Source organism: Bufo bufo, chromosome 3 (genome assembly GCF_905171765.1).
Source record: "Bufo bufo chromosome 3, aBufBuf1.1, whole genome shotgun sequence".
Taxonomy (NCBI): domain Eukaryota; kingdom Metazoa; phylum Chordata; class Amphibia; order Anura; family Bufonidae; genus Bufo; species Bufo bufo.
In genome coordinates this window covers 142278286-142300369 of record NC_053391.1, presented here as the reverse complement: position 1 = coordinate 142300369, position 22084 = coordinate 142278286, and positions in this window count along the sequence as shown.

Sequence of the window (22084 nt, the reverse complement as noted above, 5' to 3'; positions counted from 1 at the left end):
CATACACCGATTTAATTGGAGCCTACGACCATCTTCAAATTGCTCCGCTGGAGATCGAAAATTGGGAGCTATATCAAGATTTGACGGAGCTGCCAGACCTGCCAAAAATCTCACCCTTTGAACCTCCACGCACTCCGAAGTCTCACAGATTCAAGAGGAGGAACACGCAGCTGACCCCGTAGAGACTGGTTCCAGTATTGTAACTTACAAACCTGACCTTTCTTGACACCTTATAAGCTACCTTCCTTATCTCGCCCTCTGACTTACCTCCCTCCCACCACTCACCTTATCTTTTTCTCATACTTTAGATCTATTATTGATAGTATCAACCTACCCCCAACCCATCCTCCCTTGCTATTCCTGATCTACCCCCCCTCCCTCAACGATTTATTACTTGTCTGTTTATATGCCTCACCATAGCGGCCTTTCTCTAGTGCTATGAGGATCACAATAGGGTTGATCAACCATTTCCCCCCTTGCGACCCTCACTCTAATTACTAGAGCAACCCATTCCAATGGGTTTTGTTACATAACAGTTTATATCCTTGTTACATGTTCCTATGTTTACTTCATGTTTAAGGTACTTGTCTCATCCATTCCAGTGAACTTGAACACAATGAAGACCCCTCTGGCTTCCATCTCACCCACCCAGACTCTTCAAAATATACTCACCCAAGGGATGATTTCCTGGGAAGAGACCTGGCTTCAGCAAGGTAATCCCCTTTACTATGGACATTATGGCTGATCTATCATTTGCGTCCTACAATGTTAAGGGCTTTAACTCCCCTTCTAAGAGGAACCAGGATTTTACATTGCTGTGCAAATCTGGAGCCAGTGTCCTTCTTCTTCAGGAAACACATTTTAAATTTAATCACTACCCCAATTTATCCTTCTCCAACTCTCCCCAGTGGTATCACTGCGAAGGTGACTCATCCGCCTCTGGGGGGTGAGCATTGGGTTCCAGAGGAAGGTCCCCTTTAAATACATCTCCTACTTGCAAGACCCAGAAGGGAGATATTTATAGGTTAAAGGTTCTATTGGCCCCCAAACATATACCATAATTAATCTATATGCCCCTAACTTTAGACATTATGCATGGTTCTCAAAAATTTTCCCCATTATCGAGACCTTTGCTGAGGGCCTGATAGTTGCAGGAGGTGACCTGAATGCCACATTAAACCCACAACTTGATTCGTCGACCCGAAAATCAGCTCTGGCAAATAGAACCCTACGATCCATAAGAGAGGGCTTCTGGAATTTGCACCTTATTGACACGTGGCGCACAGTAAATCCTGACACGGTTGATTACACGTTCTATTCCCACGCCCATAAGACCTATCAACGCTTGGATTATTTGTTTGTCTCTAAGGAACATCTCCAGCTTTGTCATGGCTCAAAAATTGGTTCCATTCTCTTATCTGACCACACCCCTATCTTAATCTCGATATCAGCGCCTATGCCCAACCTGAGCAAATTCAAATGGCATTTAAATGAGTCCCTATTAGGCAACCAAAATATCAAGGAAAAGATCTCTGATCTTCTCAAGGAATATTTCTCCCTAAATAAACAACCAGAGACATCAGACCAATCCCTATGGGACGCCCACAAACCCTACATTAGAGGACAGCTTTAGCGCCTTTTTAAAGAAAGAAAGGAATAAAAAGATTGACTCCTTATGTAAAAAGATTCAGTCTTTAGAATCCCTACATAAACATTCCTTTTCGGAAACACAACTTCTAGAATTATCAAACCTCAGAGCAGAGATGAAATCCCTTCTGCAACACTCCACAGCTAAATATTTCTTAAACTCACAACACAAGTTTTTTGCACATGGGGATAAGGCGTCTAAATTTATGATGCGTAGAGTCAGGAACAGAAGATCAATTAACTATATTCATCAATTAGACTCCCCCCAAGGCACCCCCCTATATTCCTCGAAACTAATAGGTACTCAATTTTGTACATTCTATGAAGCTTTATATAACCTTCCACCTACTCTTGCTTCAGAAACCCACTCATCTCTCCTAGCGTTATTCCTGGATTCAATTACCTTACCAACCATTTCAACCAACCAAAAAATTAAACTGGCCTCCCCGTTCACATTAGAAGAACTAACAATAGCTCTGAAACAATCCCCTCACGGCAAAAGTCCAGGCCCAGATGGACTACCTGTATCTTATTACAAAACTTTCCAATAGCTCATCCTACCCCATCTGCTCTCAGTTTGCAACCTTGCTTTGCAGGGGAAACAACTTTCCAGAGATATGACAATAGCCCACATAACCCTGATACCCAAAGAAGGAAAAAACCCTAAACAATGTGCAAATTACAGACCCATCTCACTCCTTAACATAGACCTTAAACTATTTGCGAAAATGCTAGCAAACCGTCTCACAATCCTTCCCTCGTTGGTGCATGGGGATTAGGTGGGCTTTGTCCGAGGTAGAGAGGGCAGAGACAATACGTCCAGAGTCTTAAATGTGATATACTATTCTAATATCCGTTCTAAGCCTCTTCTCCTTCTGAGCACAGATGCGGAAAAAGCATTTGATAGAATCAACTGGACATATCTGAAGCAAATCCTATATGGATTTGGCCTACCTGGTCCCTTTGTACAAGCCACCTTTGCAATGTACTCTCATGCATCAGCTTCAGTACTAATCAATGGCGACCTGTCTGACAGACACGTTTCGCATACAGAATGGCACCCGTCAAGGATGCCCCCTTTCCCCCTTGCTATTCGTTTTAGCTCTGGAACCCCTTCTTATCAAACTGAGAGCAGATCCAGAAATCCAGGGAATGACGCTGGGAGGTCATGAGCACAAGATTGCAGCCTTCGCTGATGATATTATGATCATGACCTCTAACCCAAAAAACTCACTTCCCACAATTCAAAAACACTTAGATACCTATAGCCTACTATCCAACTTTAAAATTAATAAGCAAAAGTCCCTAGTGATATGTATTAAGATCCGTCTATCTACACAGCAAAACCTTAGGAAGGACTCCCCATTTGATTGGTCATCTCCTTATCTAACCTACCTAGGAATTAAAATAAGCCCCGATACATCTGAACTTTTCGCGCTCAATTACTCCCCTCTGTTGCAATCCATCACAGCGGACTTAAATAAACTAGACATCCCTGCTATCTCTTGGTTTGGCCGCAAAAATCTCCTAATGTCACTGATACTACCTCGCCTTACTTACCTCCAACAGGTTCTGCCCATCCATGTCCCTAAATCTTATTACGACGCCCTTAGGAAACTATTTCGGTCATTTGGAACAAAAAGAAACCAAGACTATCTTACTCCTTACTTTCACACCTTAAACACACGGGAGGGATAGCCTTACAAGATCCTGAACTACAGTGGGGGAAATAATTATTTGACCCCTCACTGATTTTATAAGTTTGTCCAATGACAAAGAAATGAAAAGTCTCAGAACAGTATCATTTCAATGGTAGGTTTATTGTAACAGTGGCAGATAGCACATCAAAAGGAAAATCGAAAAAATAACTTTAAATAAAAGATAGCAACTGATTTGCATTTCATTGAGTGAAATAAGTATTTGAACCCCTACCAACCATTAAGAGTTCTGGCTCCCACAGAGTGGTTAGACACTTCTACTCAATTAGTCACCCTCATTAAGGACACCTGTCTTAACTAGTCACCTGTATAAAAGACACCTGTCCACAGAATCAATCAATCAAGCAGACTCCAAACTCTCCAACATGGGAAAGACCAAAGAGCTGTCCAAGGATGTCAGAGACAAAATTGTAGACCTGCACAAGGCTGGAATGGGCTACAAAACCATTAGCAAGAAGCTGGGAGAGAAGGTGACAACTGTTGGTGCGATTGTTCGAAAATGGAAGGAGCACAAAATGAACATCAATCGACCTCGCTCTGGGGCTCCACGCAAGATCTCACCTCGTGGGGTGTCAATGGTTCTGAGAAAGGTGAAAAAGCATCCTAGAACTACACGGGAGGAGTTAGTTAATGACCTCAAATTAGCAGGGACCACAGTCACCAAGAAAACCATTGGAAACACATTACACCGCAATGGATTAAAATCCTGCAGGGCCCGCAAGGTCCCCCTGCTCAGGAAGGCACATGTGCAGGCCCGTCTGAAGTTTGCCAATGAACACCTGAATGATTCAGAGAGTGACTGGGAGAAGGTGCTGTGGTCTGATGAGACCAAAATAGAGCTCTTTGGCATTAACTCAACTCGCTGTGTTTGGAGGAAGAAAAATGCTGCCTATGACCCCCAAAACACCGTCCCCACCGTCAAGCATGGGGGTGGAAACATTTTGCTTTGGGGGTGTTTTTCTGCTAAGGGCACAGGACAACTTATTCGCATAAACGGGAAAATGGACGGAGCCATGTATCGTGAAATCCTGAGCGACAACCTCCTTCCCTCTGCCAGGAAACTGAAAATGGGTCGTGGATGGGTGTTCCAGCACGACAGTGACCCAAAACATACAGCAAAGGCAACAAAGGAGTGGCTCAAGAAGAAGCACATTAAGGTCATGGAGTGGCCTAGTCAGTCTCCGGACCTTAATCCAATCGAAAACCTATGGAGGGAGCTCAAGCTCAGAGTTGCACAGAGACAGCCTCGAAACCTTAGGGATTTAGAGATGATCTGCAAAGAGGAGTGGACCAACATTCCTCCTAAAATGTGCGCAAACTTGGTCATCAATTACAAGAAACGTTTGACCTCTGTGCTTGCAAACAAGGGTTTTTCCACCAAGTATTAAGTCTTTTTTTGTTAGAGGGTTCAAATACTTATTTCACTCAATGAAATGCAAATCAGTTGCTATCTTTTATTTAAAGTTATTTTTTCGATTTTCCTTTTGATGTGCTATCTGCCACTGTTACAATAAACCTACCATTGAAATGATACTGTTCTGAGACTTTTCATTTCTTTGTCATTGGACAAACTTACAAAATCAGTGAGGGGTCAAATAATTATTTCCCCCACTGTATATGGTAGGGCAGTTCTGTTATCCAGAGTAATCGAATGGCTTAGAACCCCCAATCCCAAATCCTGGGTTGCGATGGAGCAAGAACTCGTGAACAAATACTTACGCCCACTTCTCTTAGGAAATGCAAGTGTAGCTAACATTACTTCATCACCTTTTCCAATCATTCAAGCCACCTTCAATGCGTGGAAATGGTTTCAGTCCACTCACTGCTCAATACCCTTCCCCTCTCCACTCCTTTCAGTGAGAGACATCCTAGGAACGGCTCTTCCCGCAGTGATCAATTGCACCCCACGTGAACTGAGAGAATTGACCACCTCCATTTTCTCCTTCTTTAAGCCTGATGGACTTATACTTCCTATTAAGGAAATCCAGAAAATACTCAATCCACACCAACATTCTTTATCCGCCATATCTTACCTACACTCATTCATCTCTCAACATATATCCAGCGGTGATTCGCTTCGACCTCTGGTATGGTCTGAAGCAATTATAACTAACCCTACCCCCAAAAAAGCTAATTTCACAACTGTATAAAAAACTGAATACTCCCTCCATACTCATTAAACCTGCATTTATTCGACAATGGGAAAGAGATCTAGGTCAAGACTTCCCAGTACCAACTCTGCCAGATATACTTTTATCTCCTCATAAGTCATCTCGATGCGTCCGTATACAGGAGAATGGATTTAAACTACTAACTAGATGGTATAAGACCCCAGACATAACTTTTCTTTATTCAGAAACAGCTTCAGACCGATGTTGGAGATCCCTTGATAATAGAGGAACATTCCTCCATATATGGTGGGACTGTCCTGTTATCAATAATTGGTGGAAGGAAATCTTTCATATAAGCAACAAGATTTGCCACACTAAGGTACAGATGTCCCCCTCAAAAGCTTTACTCAACTTAGACGACCATACAGAGTTAATCCCCCTCCCTTTCCTCTTTAGACAACTGCTGATAGCAGCCCGCCTACTAGTGCCAAAATATTGGCTTTCAACTACCCCCCCTCCCCTAGAACAATGGAAGCTGAAAATTGATCAAATATATCGCTTCGAGGAAATCTCCTCTTGGGAAGCCCGCAATCACCACAAATTCCTAAAACAGTGGCGTTTATGGCATGAATTCAGACACCCCGAATAATACATGGGGAATTCCACCGTATTTTCAATACCTAAGATGGTATATATACAAACTGTATTCCTACCCAAACGTACAATTCAGGAAGTTTACTCCTCCACTCTGGGAGATACCTTAATCTTACTTTATTGCAATATGTGATATTTTAACAATAACGTGTGATTACGATCACATTTATGTATCACCTCTATATAAGTCATTATGGAATGTACCATACCCTGTACAACTTTAACGTCTTGCTAGACGTATAAGATGCTATATGTACCTTGTTACGTTACTTGCTTTAAAAAAAAAAAAAGAAGTATTAAAATAGAAAATACAATTCTTACTTTACATATGCTTTGGTTGATATAAAGTTTATATTCTACAGACACAGTACAAAAGCCAATGCATCATAACATTGCCAGCCACAGTGCCCCATCACATTGCTAGCCCCAGTGCCCCCTGACTATGCCAGCCACAGTGCCTCAACACATTGCTAGTGACAATGTTTCATCACAATGCTCCCTGACTATGCCAGCCACAGAGCACTTATTAGAGGCAGCCTTGCTGCCTAAGCGTACCCAGTCAGAAGCAGTAGTCAGAGTCTGGAGTTACGGGAATGGATATGTCCCGACACAGAATGTAGGGTGGGCATGGATACAAAGGTCCTAGCAGAGCAGACAATGTACGCATTTACAGTGCTGTATCTACCAATGTGTGTATTATTTGCACACTGAACAGTCACATTTTACAGAAATATGTATGCAAGGTGTGACAGTTCAGTGAGCAGATAACACACAGATTATGTACACAGAGCACAGCACACGCTGTATCCGCACAAATGCATTACTAGATGTGCAACATTTAGAAGAAAAGGTGGGTCTAAAAATATGGTGACTTGTATTTAATTAATTTAAAATCCTGATCATTCTGGGCTTAGGAGTCTAGAGGCTGGAAAGCACACAGTAGGCCAGCCTACTGGACTCCTGAATATAGAGAGTTAAATGAATAAAATACTAATTATACTGAATTTTATACTTTTCCCACAAAACAATATATGAATCTGCTCAGTTGTTCCTACTCTATCATATACTGCCTGCAGATCAATCAATATGTTCAATGTGATAAGTGCCCTTCCCCCCCCAAAAAAGCAAGAAAATGAAAACTGCTTATTTTCTGTAAACAGCAAGATATTTTTAAGCACCTGTTCCCTTTTTTTGAAATAGTAGTCAGATTAGATGGGTGAGGTGGAGGGTGACTTTTTATTACAAATGTAAATTAGTCAGAAATCGGAGGTGCCTAGGGGTGATTGACCCAGACGTACTAAGAAACGGCGGGGTGGGGTCATACTAAATTATGCTGTGAGGTCCTATGAGATCTCTGTACACCCCTGCTTCTATTCTCAACTGCCAGGAACATGAAAGGATTGTAGAAATCAGGATGGCTGTCTTGTGGCCACACGGACAAAACTAGTTACCTGAGCTGTTTTATTTTACTCACCTATATAGCATTGACATATTCTGCAGTGCTTTACAGACATCACCATCATGCTGTCCCTAATGGGGCCAACACTCTAAGTTACCTATCAGTATGGAGTGTGGGAGGAAACCCGGAGTACCTGAAGGAAACCAACACAAACTCAGGGAGAACATACAAACTCCAAGCAGATGGTGACCTTGGTCGGACTCGAACCTAGGACCCCAGCACTGCAAGGCATCAGTGCTAAGAACTAAGCTAATGTGCTGCTCTTTTTTAATGTTTCCTTTTTATATTTACAAGATTTGGATCTACAAAGGACTAACTAAACGGCAGCCCTTCTGGTTTCCATTACAGTTCCATCCACAGCCTTATGTTCCATTGCTAGTAGATCTGAGAAACATAGAAACATAGAAACATAGAAACATAGAATGTGTCGGCAGATAAGAACCATTTGGCCCATCTAGTCTGCCCAATATACTGAATACTATGGATAGCCCCCAGCCCTATCTTATATGAAGGATGGCCTTATGCCTATCCCATGCATGCTTAAACCCCTTCACTGTATTTGCAGCTACGACTTCTGCAGGAAGGCTATTCCATGCATCCACTACTCTCTCAGTAAAGTAATACTTCCTTATATTACTTTTAAACCTTTGCCCCTCTAATTTAAAACTGTGTCCTCTTGTGGTAGTTTTTCTTCTTTTAAATATGCTCTCTTCCTTTACCGAGTTGATTCCCTTTATGTATTTAAAAGTTTCTATCATATCCCCTCTGTCTCTTCTTTCTTCCAAGCTATACATATTAAGGTCCTTTAACCTTTCCTGGTAAGTTTTATCCTGCAATCCATGTACTAGTTTAGTAGCTCTTCTCTGAACTCTCTCTAGAGTATCTATATCCTTCTGGAGATATGGCCTCCAGTACTGCGCACAATACTCCAAGTGAGGTCTCACCAGTGTTCTGTACAGCGGCATAAGCACTTCACTCTTTCTACTGCTTATACCTCTCCCTATACATCCAAGCATTCTGCTGGCATTTCGTGCTGCTCTATTACATTGTCTTCCCACCTTTAAGTCTTCTGAAATAATTACTCCTAAATCCCTTTCCTCAGATACTGAGGTCAGGACTGTGTCAAATATTCTATATTCTGCCCTTGGGTTTTTACGCCCCAGGTGCATTATCTTGCACTTATCCACATTAAATTTCAGTTTCCAGAGTTCTGACCATTCTTCTAGTTTTCCTAAATCCTTTTCCATTTGGCGTTTCCCTCCAGGAACATCAACCCTGTTACATATCTTTGTGTCATCAGCAAAAAGACAAACCTTACCAGCGAGGCCTTTTGCAATATCACTTATGAAGATATTAAACAAAATCGGTCCCAGTACAGATCCCTGTGGAACCCCACTGGTAACATTACCTTGTTTTGAATGTTCTCCATTGACTACAACCCTCTGTTGTCTGTCACTCAGCCACTGCCTAATCCACTCAACAATATGGGAGTCCATGCTCAATGACTGCAGTTTATTGATAAGTCTTCTATGTGGGACAGTGTCAAAAGCCTTACTAAAATCTAGATATGCGATGTCTACTGCACCTCCACCGTCTATTATTTTATTCACCCAGTCAAAAAAATCTATAAGATTTGTTTGACATGATCTCCCTGAAGTAAACCCATGTTGTTTTTCATCTTGCAATCCATGGGATTTTACATTTAGAAACGTTTTTTACATTTAGTTTTAGCTTATTAGAAAGCACTAAGCATCTTCTTTCATGTCTAAGCGCCATTCCAAATGTCACCTCTGTGATTGTACTTATTTGTTGAACAAAAGGCTGTAGAAAAAAAGATTGGCTTCATAAAGAGCCCAGCTACATGTCAGTATGACTTAGCTGATGTGATATATATTCTGCAATCTTTATGAGATATGAGATTTCACATAGTAATATATTTATTAAGTTTATATGTAGATGTAGAATAAGTGCCACTTATTACAGAGGTTTCAACTAGAGTTGAGCGGACACCTGGATGTTCGGGTTCGACGGGTTCGGCCGAACTTCGGAAAAAAGTTTGAGTTCGGGACCCAAACTTGACCCGAACTTGACTCCGAATCCGAACCCCATTAAAGTCAATGGGGACCCAAACTTTTGAACACTAAAATGGCTGTAAAAATGTCATGGAAAGGGCTAGAGGGCTGCAAATGGCTTCAAAATGTGGTTAAGAGCATGGCAAGTGCTCTGCAAACAAATGTGGATAGGGAAATGACTTTAAACAACATAAAATACGTAAAAATAAAAAATAATAATCTTGACCTAGGAGGACCAGGTCCATATGGAGTAGGAGGTTGAGGAGGCGGTGGATGTGGCGGTGTAGGTGGAAGCGGCGGTGGAGGAGGAGGTAGCCTACACTGCTTTTTGGTTTTAAATATTATTTTTAAAATTAGGGTACACCCCAAAACATTGGGAAATACAACCTGTGATAACCCCCTCCAGTCATGCTAAACACACGTTCAGACAATACACAGGCTTCAGGGCAGGCCAGCACCTCAAAGGGGTAAAGGGCAAGCTCAGGCCATGTACCCAATTTGGAGACCCAGAAGTTGCAGGGGCTGACCCCTGTCAGTCAGTTCATGTAGGCGTGTGCACACTTACTGCCCCACCATGTCACACGTCCCCGTGATGTTCACGATCCAATTTGATATCTTCTCTATCAACTTTCAATGTTCTTTTATGCGCCTACCATGGTGATCACGGGTGGCGGGGAATCAGGGTTCCAGGCCAGAGAGGGAGCGTGAGAAAGAAGAGACCACATCCAAGGGAGGATTTATTTTTTCAAATTTAAAATTAGAGTTGAAATATGGGAGAAATTATTAAAGCATAATAGTGTGACAACTTTTCAAAGTTTAAGCATTGAATGTAAGGATGTGGTGCGCATTAATTACTGAATTATTTATTACATTTTATTCCCTGTCACCTATGCATAGCAGGTGTTTATTCACGTCTAAAATTGTATAATGTCAACTCAAGAATGTACCAAATTTTTTTTTTTTATTTATTAAGCTGTCAACTAGGTAGAGGAGGGGTATATTACACCCAAAAATTTCACCAAATAATGTTACTGATAATTTTTTTTTTCCGGTCTACTAGGTATAGGAGTGGTACATCACACCCAAAAATTGGTGAATTTCACCAGAATATACAGTACAGACCAAAAGTTTGGACACACCTTCTCATTCAAAGAGTTTTCTTTATTTTCATGACTATGAAGGCATCAAAACTATGAATTAACACATGTGGAATTATATACATAACAAACAAGTGTGAAACAACTGAAAATATGTCATATTCTAGGTTCTTCAAAGTAGCCACCTTTTGCTTTGATTACTGCTTTGCACACTCTTGGCATTCTCTTGATGAGCTTCAAGAGGTAGTCCCCTGAAATGGTCTTCCAACAGTCTTGAAGGAGTTCCCAGAGATGCTTAGCACTTGTTGGCCCTTTTGCCTTCACTCTGCGGTCTAGCTCACCCCAAACCATCTCGATTGGGTTCAGGTCCGGTGACTGTGGAGCCCAGGTCATCTGGCGGAGCACCCCATCACTCTCCTTCATGGTCAAATAGCCCTTACTTTCAAAGTTTTCCCAATTTTTCGGCTGACTGACTGACCTTCATTTCTTAAAGTAATGATGGCCACTCGTTTTTCTTTACTTAGCTGCTTTTTTCTTGCCATAATACAAATTCTAACAGTCTATTCAGTAGGACTATCAGCTGTGTATCCACCTGACTTCTCCTCAACGCAACTGATGGTCCCAACCCCATTTATAAGGCAAGAAATCCCACTTATTAAACCTGACAGGGCACACCTATGAAGTGAAAACCATTTCAGGGGTCTACCTCTTGAAGCTCATCAAGAGAATGCCAAGAGTGTGCAAAGCAGTAATCAAAGCAAAAGGTGGCTACTTTGAAGAACCTAGAATATGACATATTTTCAGTTGTTTCACACTTGTTTGTTATGTATATAATTCCACATGTGTTAATTCATAGTTTTGATGCCTTCAGTGTGAATCTAAAATTTTCATAGTCATGAAAATAAAGAAAACTCTTTGAATGAGAAGGTGTGTCCAAACTTTTGGTCTGTACTGTATAACTGACAATTTTTTTTTTTTTTTACCGTTCCACTAGGTATAGCAGTGGTACTATACACACCAAAATTGATAAATTTCACCCGAAAATATAAATGACCAACTTTTCCACATTTTGGCCATGCTAACCTGCCTTCTGAGGTGCTGGCGGTGCCCCAGCTGCGTTGGCGACCTCTTCCTCGTCCTCTGACTTCGCCTTGTGCTTCCACTGTGCCCCCGCTGTCAGGTGGGAATGCCACCAGCAGCGCGTCTACCAGCGTGCGCTTGTACTCGCGCATCTTACGATCATGCTCCAGTGACGGAATTAAGGACGGTACGTTGTCCTTGTGAGATATAGGCGGTGTGGAGAGGAGAGATGAGAAAGAACCTTTCACACCCGTGGAGGAAAAAGTTTGAAACACGTACCAGGCGCCAGATCCCTCGGTTATTAGTCGTGAAGAGGATACAGATTGATTCTTATTTTTGTATAGAATATTAAAAAGACCTTCACCTAGGTCTATTAAAGAGCTCGGAGTTTAGGAAAAAAACACCTCAGCTCTATAGTGATGATGTTAGGGATCATAAATTAATGATAATAATAAAAACAAATGCACTCACTTCACAGGGGGGGCAGTCACCAGGATAAACTCAAGACACCTGAGACTATTTCCCCCCCCGGCCAGGATCGCATGTAGAGATGTAAATAATTGAACGCCGCCTACACACGTGGCTTCTGGTCAATCATTTTAATAAATATAAGGCTCAACGCGTTTCGAGGGTCTGAGGCCCTCTTCTTCAGGAGTGCTTTAGCAGATTCAGAGACCAGTCTCTGAATCCGTTGTCCTTGTAACAGGTATCCAGCAGCGTGGACACCCAGTGATCAGCACAAGTTAGAATGTGGGCAACTCGGCGGTCATTGCGGAGACACTGCAGCATGTAATCGCTCATGTGTGCCAGGCTGCCCTGAGGCAACAAAAATCTGTCCTCTGTGGGAGGTGTATCGTCTGTGTCCTCTGTATCCCCCCATCCATGCTCCAGTGATGGCCATGAGCTGGTCTGGGTGCCACCCTGCTGTGAACATGGTTCCTCCTCCTGCATCTCCTCCTCCTCATCCTCCACCTCCTCATCCTCCAGAACTGTGCCCTGGCTGGACAATTGTGTACCTTGGATTTGTGGGTTCAGGAACCCACCCTCGGAGCCACTTGGTAATGACTGGCCGGAAACCCTACGAAATGATCCCTCTTCCTCCTCCTCCTCCTGTGCCACATCCTCTTCCATCATCGCCAGAAGCGTTTTTTTAAGGAGGCATAGAAGTGGGATAGTAACACTGAGAACGGCGTTATCGGCACTGGCCATGTTGGTGGAGTGACCAGCGCAACAAGGAACACAGGTCACGCATGGAGGCCCAGTCATTGGTGGTAAAGTGGTGCTGTCCGCCGAGCGACTCACCCGTGCGTGCTGCAGCTGAAACTCCACTATCGCCTGCTGCTGCTCGCACAGTCTGGCCAGCATGTGCAACTGGAGTTCCACCTTGTGGGCACGTCGCATATGAGGCGGTGAGCGGGAAGGCTGAAGTTACGCTGCAGCGCTGACAGGCAAGCAGCAGCAGGGTGAGAACGCCAAAAGCGCACACAGACGGCCCACACTTTATGCAGCAGCTCTGACATATTGAGGTAATTTTTAAGGAATCTCTGCACCACCAAATTCAGCACATGCACCAGGCAAGGGATGTGCGTCAAACCGGCTAGTCCCAGAGCTGCTACGAGATTTTGCCCATTATCGCACACCAGTGCAGTTTCTAGCTAAAATTTCTCTCAGGGCGAGTGTCAAAAAAACTCCCCCCCCCCCCCCTCAAAACTGCTCGATGAAATAAGTGTCTCCCCATTGTAAAAAATGTGTCACCACATTGCACGGACGGTCACAGTGACGCACTGTCCCACAGACTCAGGCTCTCACTCACAGCAGGCTTCTTTCTCAGCACTGCTCCGGGCGGGCGGTAACAGGCAGGCAGTGCGGGCGGCGGTGCTCACCTCACTACTGTACGTCACGCGGCGCGTGAGGTACAGTGAGTGAGCGCCGCCGCCCGCTCTGCCTGCCTGTGGGGGACATTATTTTTAATAAGGATCACTATGGACATTATTTAGAATGGAGGCTGCTGTGGGTGTCATTATAACTGTATAATGTCTGATAGGCCTAGTCCTGAGTTATATTACCCTGCCCTGTATAATAATGTACCTTGATACCCCTTAGTTATATTACTCCAGCGGGGTAATATAACTAAGGGGTATCAGGGATGGGTACATTATTATACAGGGCATGGGCAGGGTAATATAACTCAGGACTAGGCCTATCAGACATTATACAGTTATAATGACACCCACAGCAGCCTCCATTCTAAATAATGTCCATAGTGATCCTTATTAAAAAATAATGTCCCCTACAGTGACAGTGGCCCCCATTTTCATGTCTCCCACAGTGGCCCCCCCATTGTAATTAATGCTTTGTACTGGACATCACTATGGCCTACAAGTTACCAGACGCTGGGGATACTCTCCATAGGCTGCAACTAAAATAAAACTAGGAACATTCATCCTGGAGCCAGCATGGTGTTTAATAGGGGTTCTCCAGGAATTAAAAGAAAATACTTACATGCACATAGTACACATCACACATGTTACTACATACAGGCACATAGTACGCATCACACATGTTACTACATACAGGCACATAGTACACATCACACATGTTATTACATACAGGCACATAGTACACATCACACATGTTACTACATACAGGCACATAGTACACATCACACATGTTACTACATACAGGCACATAGTACACATGACACATGTTATTACATACAGGCACATACTGCACATCACACATGTTATTACATACAGGCACATAGTACACATCACACATGTTACTACATACAGGCACATAGTACACATCACACATGTTACTACATACAGGCACATAGTACACATCACACATGTTATTACATACAGGCACATAGTACACATCACACATGTTACTACATACAGGCACATAGTACACATCACACATGTTACTACATACAGGCACATAGTACACATCACACATGTTACTACATACAGGCACATAGTACACATGACACATGTTATTACATACAGGCACATACTGCACATCACACATGTTATTACATACAGGCACATAGTACACATCACACATGTTACTACATACAGGCACATAGTACACATCACACATGTTACTACATACAGGCACATAGTACACATCACACATGTTATTACATACAGGCACATAGTACACATCACACATGTTACTACATACAGGCACATAGTACACATTACACATGTTACCACATACAAGGCACATAGTACACATCACATGTGCACTCACTTTTATGCAGGATTCCTGGGGCTCCATCATGCAGTGGAAGGGCAGTCCTGCAGCTAGTAACACTGCCTTTCCTGACAACCCTCCCCCTCCGACCCCGGTCCAGACTACATAGCTGCATCATTTACACCAGCAGCTGTGTAAATAAGAGGGTAAGGGTTAACAGGGCACCAGCTAGCCATGGGGAAGGGGGGCAGTGACCAGCAGTTCTTACTGCAATGTCGGCTCCTCTGATCAGGAGCAGCTGGGAGGAGGAGTCTTCTTATGGTGTCTTCAGGCTGCTGAGTGCCGGACCGCAGGGCTGGCAGCAGGATTAGACGTCACCACCAGCACTGCTGCTCATTGGCCACCTGCTACAGAAGTCCGGAGAGTAAAGAGATCGCTGTGCCCGGGTCTGAGAAAGTCTTGAACCCGGGCACAGGATTACAAACCCGGACTGTTCGGGTCAATCCCGTACGGGTGGCAACCCTAGGCAAGATGTCAGAGGGAGGGAGCCAGGGCGCACGGCAGAGAAACGACAAGAGGGCGCCCCTGCTGGCGCCCCCCTTCTGACAGCGCCCCGGGCGGCCGCCTGTCCCGCCCGCCCCTAGAAACGGCCCTGTCGCACACAACCAGGCTGGGCTTGAGGCTGACTGGCACAAACCACTCATCGGTCTGTTGTTCAAGGCCTGTCCACAGCTCCTGCGCGGTGTGGGGTTTGTCCCCCAAACAGATACGTTTTAAAACTGCCTGCTGTCGTTTACCCCTGCCTGTGCTGAAGTTGGTGGTGAAGGTGTTACGCTGACCGGATGAGGAGCTGGTAGAGGATGAGGAAGCAGAGTAGGAGGAGGAAGCAACAGGAGGCAAACTGAAGCACCCTTCAATCCTCGGTGGTGGAAGGACATGCGCCAAACTGCTATCCGCCTCAGGCTCAGCCGCCACTGCATTTACCCAGTGTGCTGTTATGGAGATATAACGGCCCAGACCGTGCTTACTGGTCCACGTATCCGTAGTCAGGTGCACCTTGCCACAGATGGCGTTGCGCAGTGCACACCTGATTTTGTCCCCTACTTGGTTGTGAAGGGAAGGGATGGCTCGCCTTGAAAAGTATTGGCGGCAGGGCACGACGTACTGTGCGACAGCCACCGCCATAAGGCCTTTTAAACTATCCGTCTCCACCAGACGGAATGACAGCATTTCAAAGGCAAGTAATGCTGCCAGTAATGCTGGCATTCAGGGCTAGGGATCGCGGGTGGGTAGGGGGGTACTTCCTCTTCCTCTCCAGCACTTGGGATATGGAGAGCTGATCGCTTCCGTGGGACATTGTGGAGATGCTTGCTGACCCAGGTGTTGGTGTTGCTGGCAGATCCTCTGTTTGCGGGGTGCCAGGTGGCACTGTCACTCCAGAGGTGGATGAAGAAGCCGTGACTGCAGCAGAAGAGGAAGCAGGAGGAGCCAGAGACATTTCTTGGTTTTTGAGGTGTCTACTCCACTGCAGCTCGTGCTTTGTACTTAAATGCCTGGTCATGCAGGTTGTGCTCAAGTTGAGAAAGTTTATGCCTCGCTTCAGGCTCTGATTGCACAGCGATTGCACAGGAACTGGATCCACTGTTAGCAACCCAATCTACTATCGCCTGTACTTGTTCAGGCCTCACCATTCGTAGAGCAGCATTAGGCCCACCAAATACCGCTGCAGGTTTTGTCGCCTACTCGCACCTGAGGAAGGGGTTTCACTTGTGCGTGTAGCTTGCACAGATCGACCACGTCCTCTCCCTGCAACAGGAGCTCCACCAGCAGCACCACGACCTGGGCCACGTCCCATATTTGACGCTCTCCTCATATTTTTCGAATTTAGGATCTTGCTCTAAATGGGTGTTTAATTAATAGTAGAATAGAATGACAGTATGTAAAGGGAGTATCTCACAGGACCTGAACCAGTGTAGGCCTGAAGTAAATATATCTTTGCCCAAAATGGCTGTATTTCAAATGCCTGATTTAAACCCTTGTATGTAGAGGGTGTGTCTCACACGGTCTGAACCACTGTAGGCCTGAAGTAAATATTTCTTTGCCCAAAATGGCTGTATTTTAAATGGCTGTATTTCAAATGCCTGATTCAAACCCCTGTATGTAGAGGGGGTATCTCACACAGTCTGAACCACTCTAGGCCTGAAATAAATATATCTTTGCACAAAATAGCTGTATTTCAAATGGCTGTATTTCAAATCCCTGAATCAAACCCCTGTATGTAGAGGGAGTATCTCACACGGTCTGAACCACTGTAGGCCTGAAGTAAATATATCTATGCACAAAATGGCTGTATTTCAAATGGCTGTATTTCAAATCCCTGATTCAAACCCCTGTTTGTAGAGGGGGTATCTCACACGGTCTGAACCACTGTAGACCTGAAAGTAAATATTTATTTGCCCAAAATGGCTGTATTTTAAATGGCTGTATTTTAAATGCCTGATTCAAACCCCTGTATGTAGAGGGGGTATCTCACAGGGCCTGAACCAGTGTAGGCCTGAAGTAAATATATATTTGCACAAAATGGCTGTATTGCAAATGGCTGTATTTCTATTCCTGATTCAAACCCCTGTATGTAGGGGGTTATCTCACACGGTCTGAACCACTGTAGGCCTGAAGTAAATATATCTTTGCACAAAATGGCTGTATTTCAAATCCCTGAATCAAACCCCTGTATGTAGAGGGAGTATCTCACAGGGCCTTAACCACTGTAGACCTGAAGTAAATATTTCTTTGCCCAAAATGTCTGTATTTTAAATGGCTGTATTTCAAATGCCTGATTCAAACCCTTGTATGTAGCGGGGGTATCTCACACGGTCTGAACCAGTGTAGGCCTGAAGTAAATATTTATTTGCCAAAAATGGCTGTATTTTAAATGGCTGTATTTTAAATGCCTGATTCAAACCCCTGTATGTAGAGGGGGTATCTCACAGGGCCTGAACCAGTGTAGGCCTGAAGTAAATATATCTTTGCACAAAATGGCTGTATTTCTATTCCTGATTCAAACCCCTGTATGTAGGGGGTTATCTCACACGGTCTGAACCAGTGTAGGCCTGAAGTAAATATATCTTTGCACAAAATGGCTGTATTTCAAATGGCTGTATTTCAAATCCCTGATTCAAACCCCTGTATGTAGAGGGGATATCTCACACAGTCTGAACCAGTGTAGGCCTGAAGTAAATATATCTTTGCACAAAATGGCTGTATTTCAAATGGCTGTATTTCAAATCCCTGATTCAAACCCCTGTATGTAGAGGGAGTATCTCACAGGGCCTGAACCAATGTAGGCCTGAAGTAAATATATCTTTGCACAAAATGGCTGTATTTTCAAATGGCTGTATTTCTATTCCTGATTCAAAAACCCAGTTTGTAGGGGGTTATCTCATACGGTCTGAACCACTGTAGGCCTGAATTCAATATTGGTGCACCAAATGGCGGTATTTAAAATCTTTGAATGTAACCCAAATGTATTAAGGGTGTATCTCACAATGACATCTGCATCAAAGGCTGCCAACTAAATTTTTTGTGCCCAAACGAGTGTTTGTTTAACAACTGAATTTGACAGCAGTATATAAGCCTGTAATTTCACACGTGCTGATGCTGCAAGGCCTGAATATAGTGTTTTTTGTCAAAAAAGTGTGTTTTTCAAACCCCAGAAAATGATGGGTGTATTTCTAGGTTAAATTGCACACTGACTAATCAAGATGTTGTAGATTGCCAAAATAGTTTTTTTTTTTAACAGAAATATGAAAGATGTATATATTACACTTGAATTTAACACTTGCAGATCTGGAGAATACAGTTTTTTGAAAAAAAAAGTGTGTTTTTCAAACCACAGAAAATGATGGGTGTATTTCTACCTTAAATTGCACACTGACTAATACAGTTGTTGTAGATTGCCAAAAAAGTCTTTTTTTGCTAACAGAATATGAAAGCTGTATATATTAAACTTGAATTTAACACTTGCAGATCTGGAAAATACTGTTTTTTGAAGAAAAAAATGTGTGTTTTTTAAACCACAGAAAATGATGGGTGTATTTCTAGCTTAATTGCACACTGACTAAGGCCTCTTTCACATTACAGTATGTTGATTTCAGTGTTTTGCGTTCCGTTTTTCACGGATCTGTTGTTCCGTTTTTTGGTTCCGTTGTGTCTCCGTTTCCGTTCCGTATGTCCGCAAAAACCTTTCAGTGTTTGGCAGACATTGGTTTCTGGCTACAATTTTCTGTTGCATCATGGCTGAGGAGGAAATGGTTCTTTTGTGCTGGCTGCTTTCTCAGGAACACGGACATCAGCCTACTATGGTGAACGTGGAACCGACGAGGAGGCATTGGGTTCACCCAATTCTCTCTGAGCGGAGCAGGAAGGGTCATTTCCACACGCTGTACATGGATCTGCGACAGCATCCTGAGCAGGGGCGTAACTAGAAGTGACTGGGCCCCACAGCAAATATTTGTAAGGGCCCCTCCAGCGCGCTTCACACCTCCCTCCTCCTGTGTAAACCCCACTCCTTTGGCACCGTGTAGCGGTATACTGTATATTGTGTGGCACAGTGTAGGCTATATGTGTATAACATAAACATATTTCATATGAAAACTTACAGTTACTTGACCCTTGGGGATCTCGGATGCCACTTCAACACTTGGCTGGGGGGCTCGGCAGAGCTGATGTTGTGCTTTATCCTAATGAGAAAGATTTCATAATAAGGATTTGTAGAAGGGGCAGAGGGATAGCAGAGCAGGGAGAGGCTGGTGCTGCTACTAGGGGGTCATACCATGGGGGAGTAATAAAGCCCACTATAATGCCCCCCCAGTAGTAATAATTCTCCTTATAATGTGACAGTGCAAAAATACCCCCTTGTAATGCCCCCAGTTGAGCTAATGTCCCCATAGTGTCCCCATAATGTCCCAGTATAAAATACCCCTATATAGTGCCCCCAGTAAATTCCCCCATAGTGCTCCTCTCCCCCTTCCTGCTAGTGCCCCCCATAATGTGCCAGTATAAAATGCCCCATATATAGTGCCCCAGTAGATGCCCCTCAGTGTCCGGCCTCTGATAGGCTGCTGGCCTAGTGTCCCCCATAATGCCCCCCAATAATGTGCCAGTAAGTGTCCCCATAGATGCCCCCTATCATGTGCCAGTATCAAGTGCCTCTCTCCTCCCCCCCACCATGTCCCAGTATCATAGTGCCAAACCCCCCCATGTGCCAGTATCAAGTGCCTCTCTCTTCCCCCCCATGTCCCAGTATCATAGTGCCATCTCCCCCCAAAAAAAGTGGCAGTATCAAGTGCCTCTCCCCCCCATGTGCCAGTATCATAGTGCCAAACCCACCCATGTGCCAGTATCAAGTGCCAACCCCCCCACATGCCAGTATCAAGTGCCTCTCTCCTCCCCCCCATGTCCCAGTATCATAGTGCCATCTCCCCCCCCCACAAAAAAAGTGCCAGTATCAAGTGCCTCTCTCCTTCCCCCCCATGTGCCAGTATCAGGTGCCAACCCCTCTCCCCCCCCCCATTTGCCATGATCAGGTGCCAACCCCCCTCCCCCCAGGTGCCAGTATCAGGTGCCTCTCTCCCCCCCATGTGCCAGTATCAGGTGCCAACCCCCCCTCCCCCCCCAGGTGTCAGTATCAAGTGCGTCTCTCCTCCCCCCATGTCCCAGTATCATAGTGCCATCTACACCCCCCACAAAAAAAGTGCCAGTATCAAGTGCCTCTCTCCCCCCATGTGCCAGTATCAGGTGCCTCTCCCCCCCCATGTGCCAGTATCAGGTGCCAACCCCCCCTCCCAGGTGCCAGTATCAGGTGCCAACCCCCCTCTTTCCATGTGCCAGAATCAAGTGCCTCCCGCTCCCCCATGGCAGTAACAGTCGGGTATTAAAAAAAAATAATAAACACTTCTACTTACCTCCATGTCAGCGATGCGATGCAGCCTCTTCCTGTGTCCTGCCCTGTATGTCCATATATGGAGTCAGTGCTTGTATTTCAGAAAAGTTTCTGCTGGGATTCTTGCTGCTGACTGAAAAAATATGAGACTTCTACTGTTATAGCTGGCTAAGTGTACATCTATACATATAGAGATATAGCAGAGCTGAGTGTGCTGGGACAGCTGTCATATAGAGATACAGCAGTGCTGGGTGTGTTGGGGCAGCTGTCATGTGTATAGATGTACACTTAGCCAGCTATTTCAATCAGTTGTAATGCAGTCTTTATGGCTGTGTTGGTAAATGCTTTGCCACTGATACATTGGAGGTTGTGGGTTCGAATCCTAGACACATCAGGAGACAGTAAGATTAGATCACATTAGCGAGGGGGCCTGGTCAGCCGCCGCTGCTGTGAAGGGGCCCTGAACATTAAGACAAGAATCGATATTTAACTAACTTGAAAATAAACTGTCACACATGCTGCCGGGGCGCCGGGCCCGGAAGCAGCTGCTTCCCCTGCTTCCCCGGTAGTTTCGCCACTGATCCTGAGAAATTTTATGGGTATTGTCGTGGGATGCCCACCTAACTAACAGACAGATAAAAGTTATTTTTCTGTGTCACTGGGCTCAGGGCAGAGTTAATTGCTTGTAGATTGGCTGCTCTGCAGCCTTTCAAAAAGCGCCATTAACTCACCGAACCCCGAACCCAAACTGAACTTTTACTGAAAAGTTCGGGTCTAGGGTCTAGAGTCCAAAAATCCTAAAGTTCGTTACGAATCCAAACTTTACAGTTCGGGTTCGCTCAACCCTAGTTAGCGCCTTTTCCTATAGTGTCCATGCACAGCCACCACTGATAAACTGCAGGGTGACTATACCCCCTGAATAAGAACAGTGTATAATCTGATGGAAAAATGAAGCCAGCAAAGGAGGCAACAAGGACAATCACAATACATTAGTAAGTGCCTTGTATTAACTTTCTCTACATTGCTGAAATGAGACAACGCCTTTAACCCCTTCAAGACCGAGCCAGTTTTCACCACAAAGACTACGGCACATTTTGCAAATCTGAC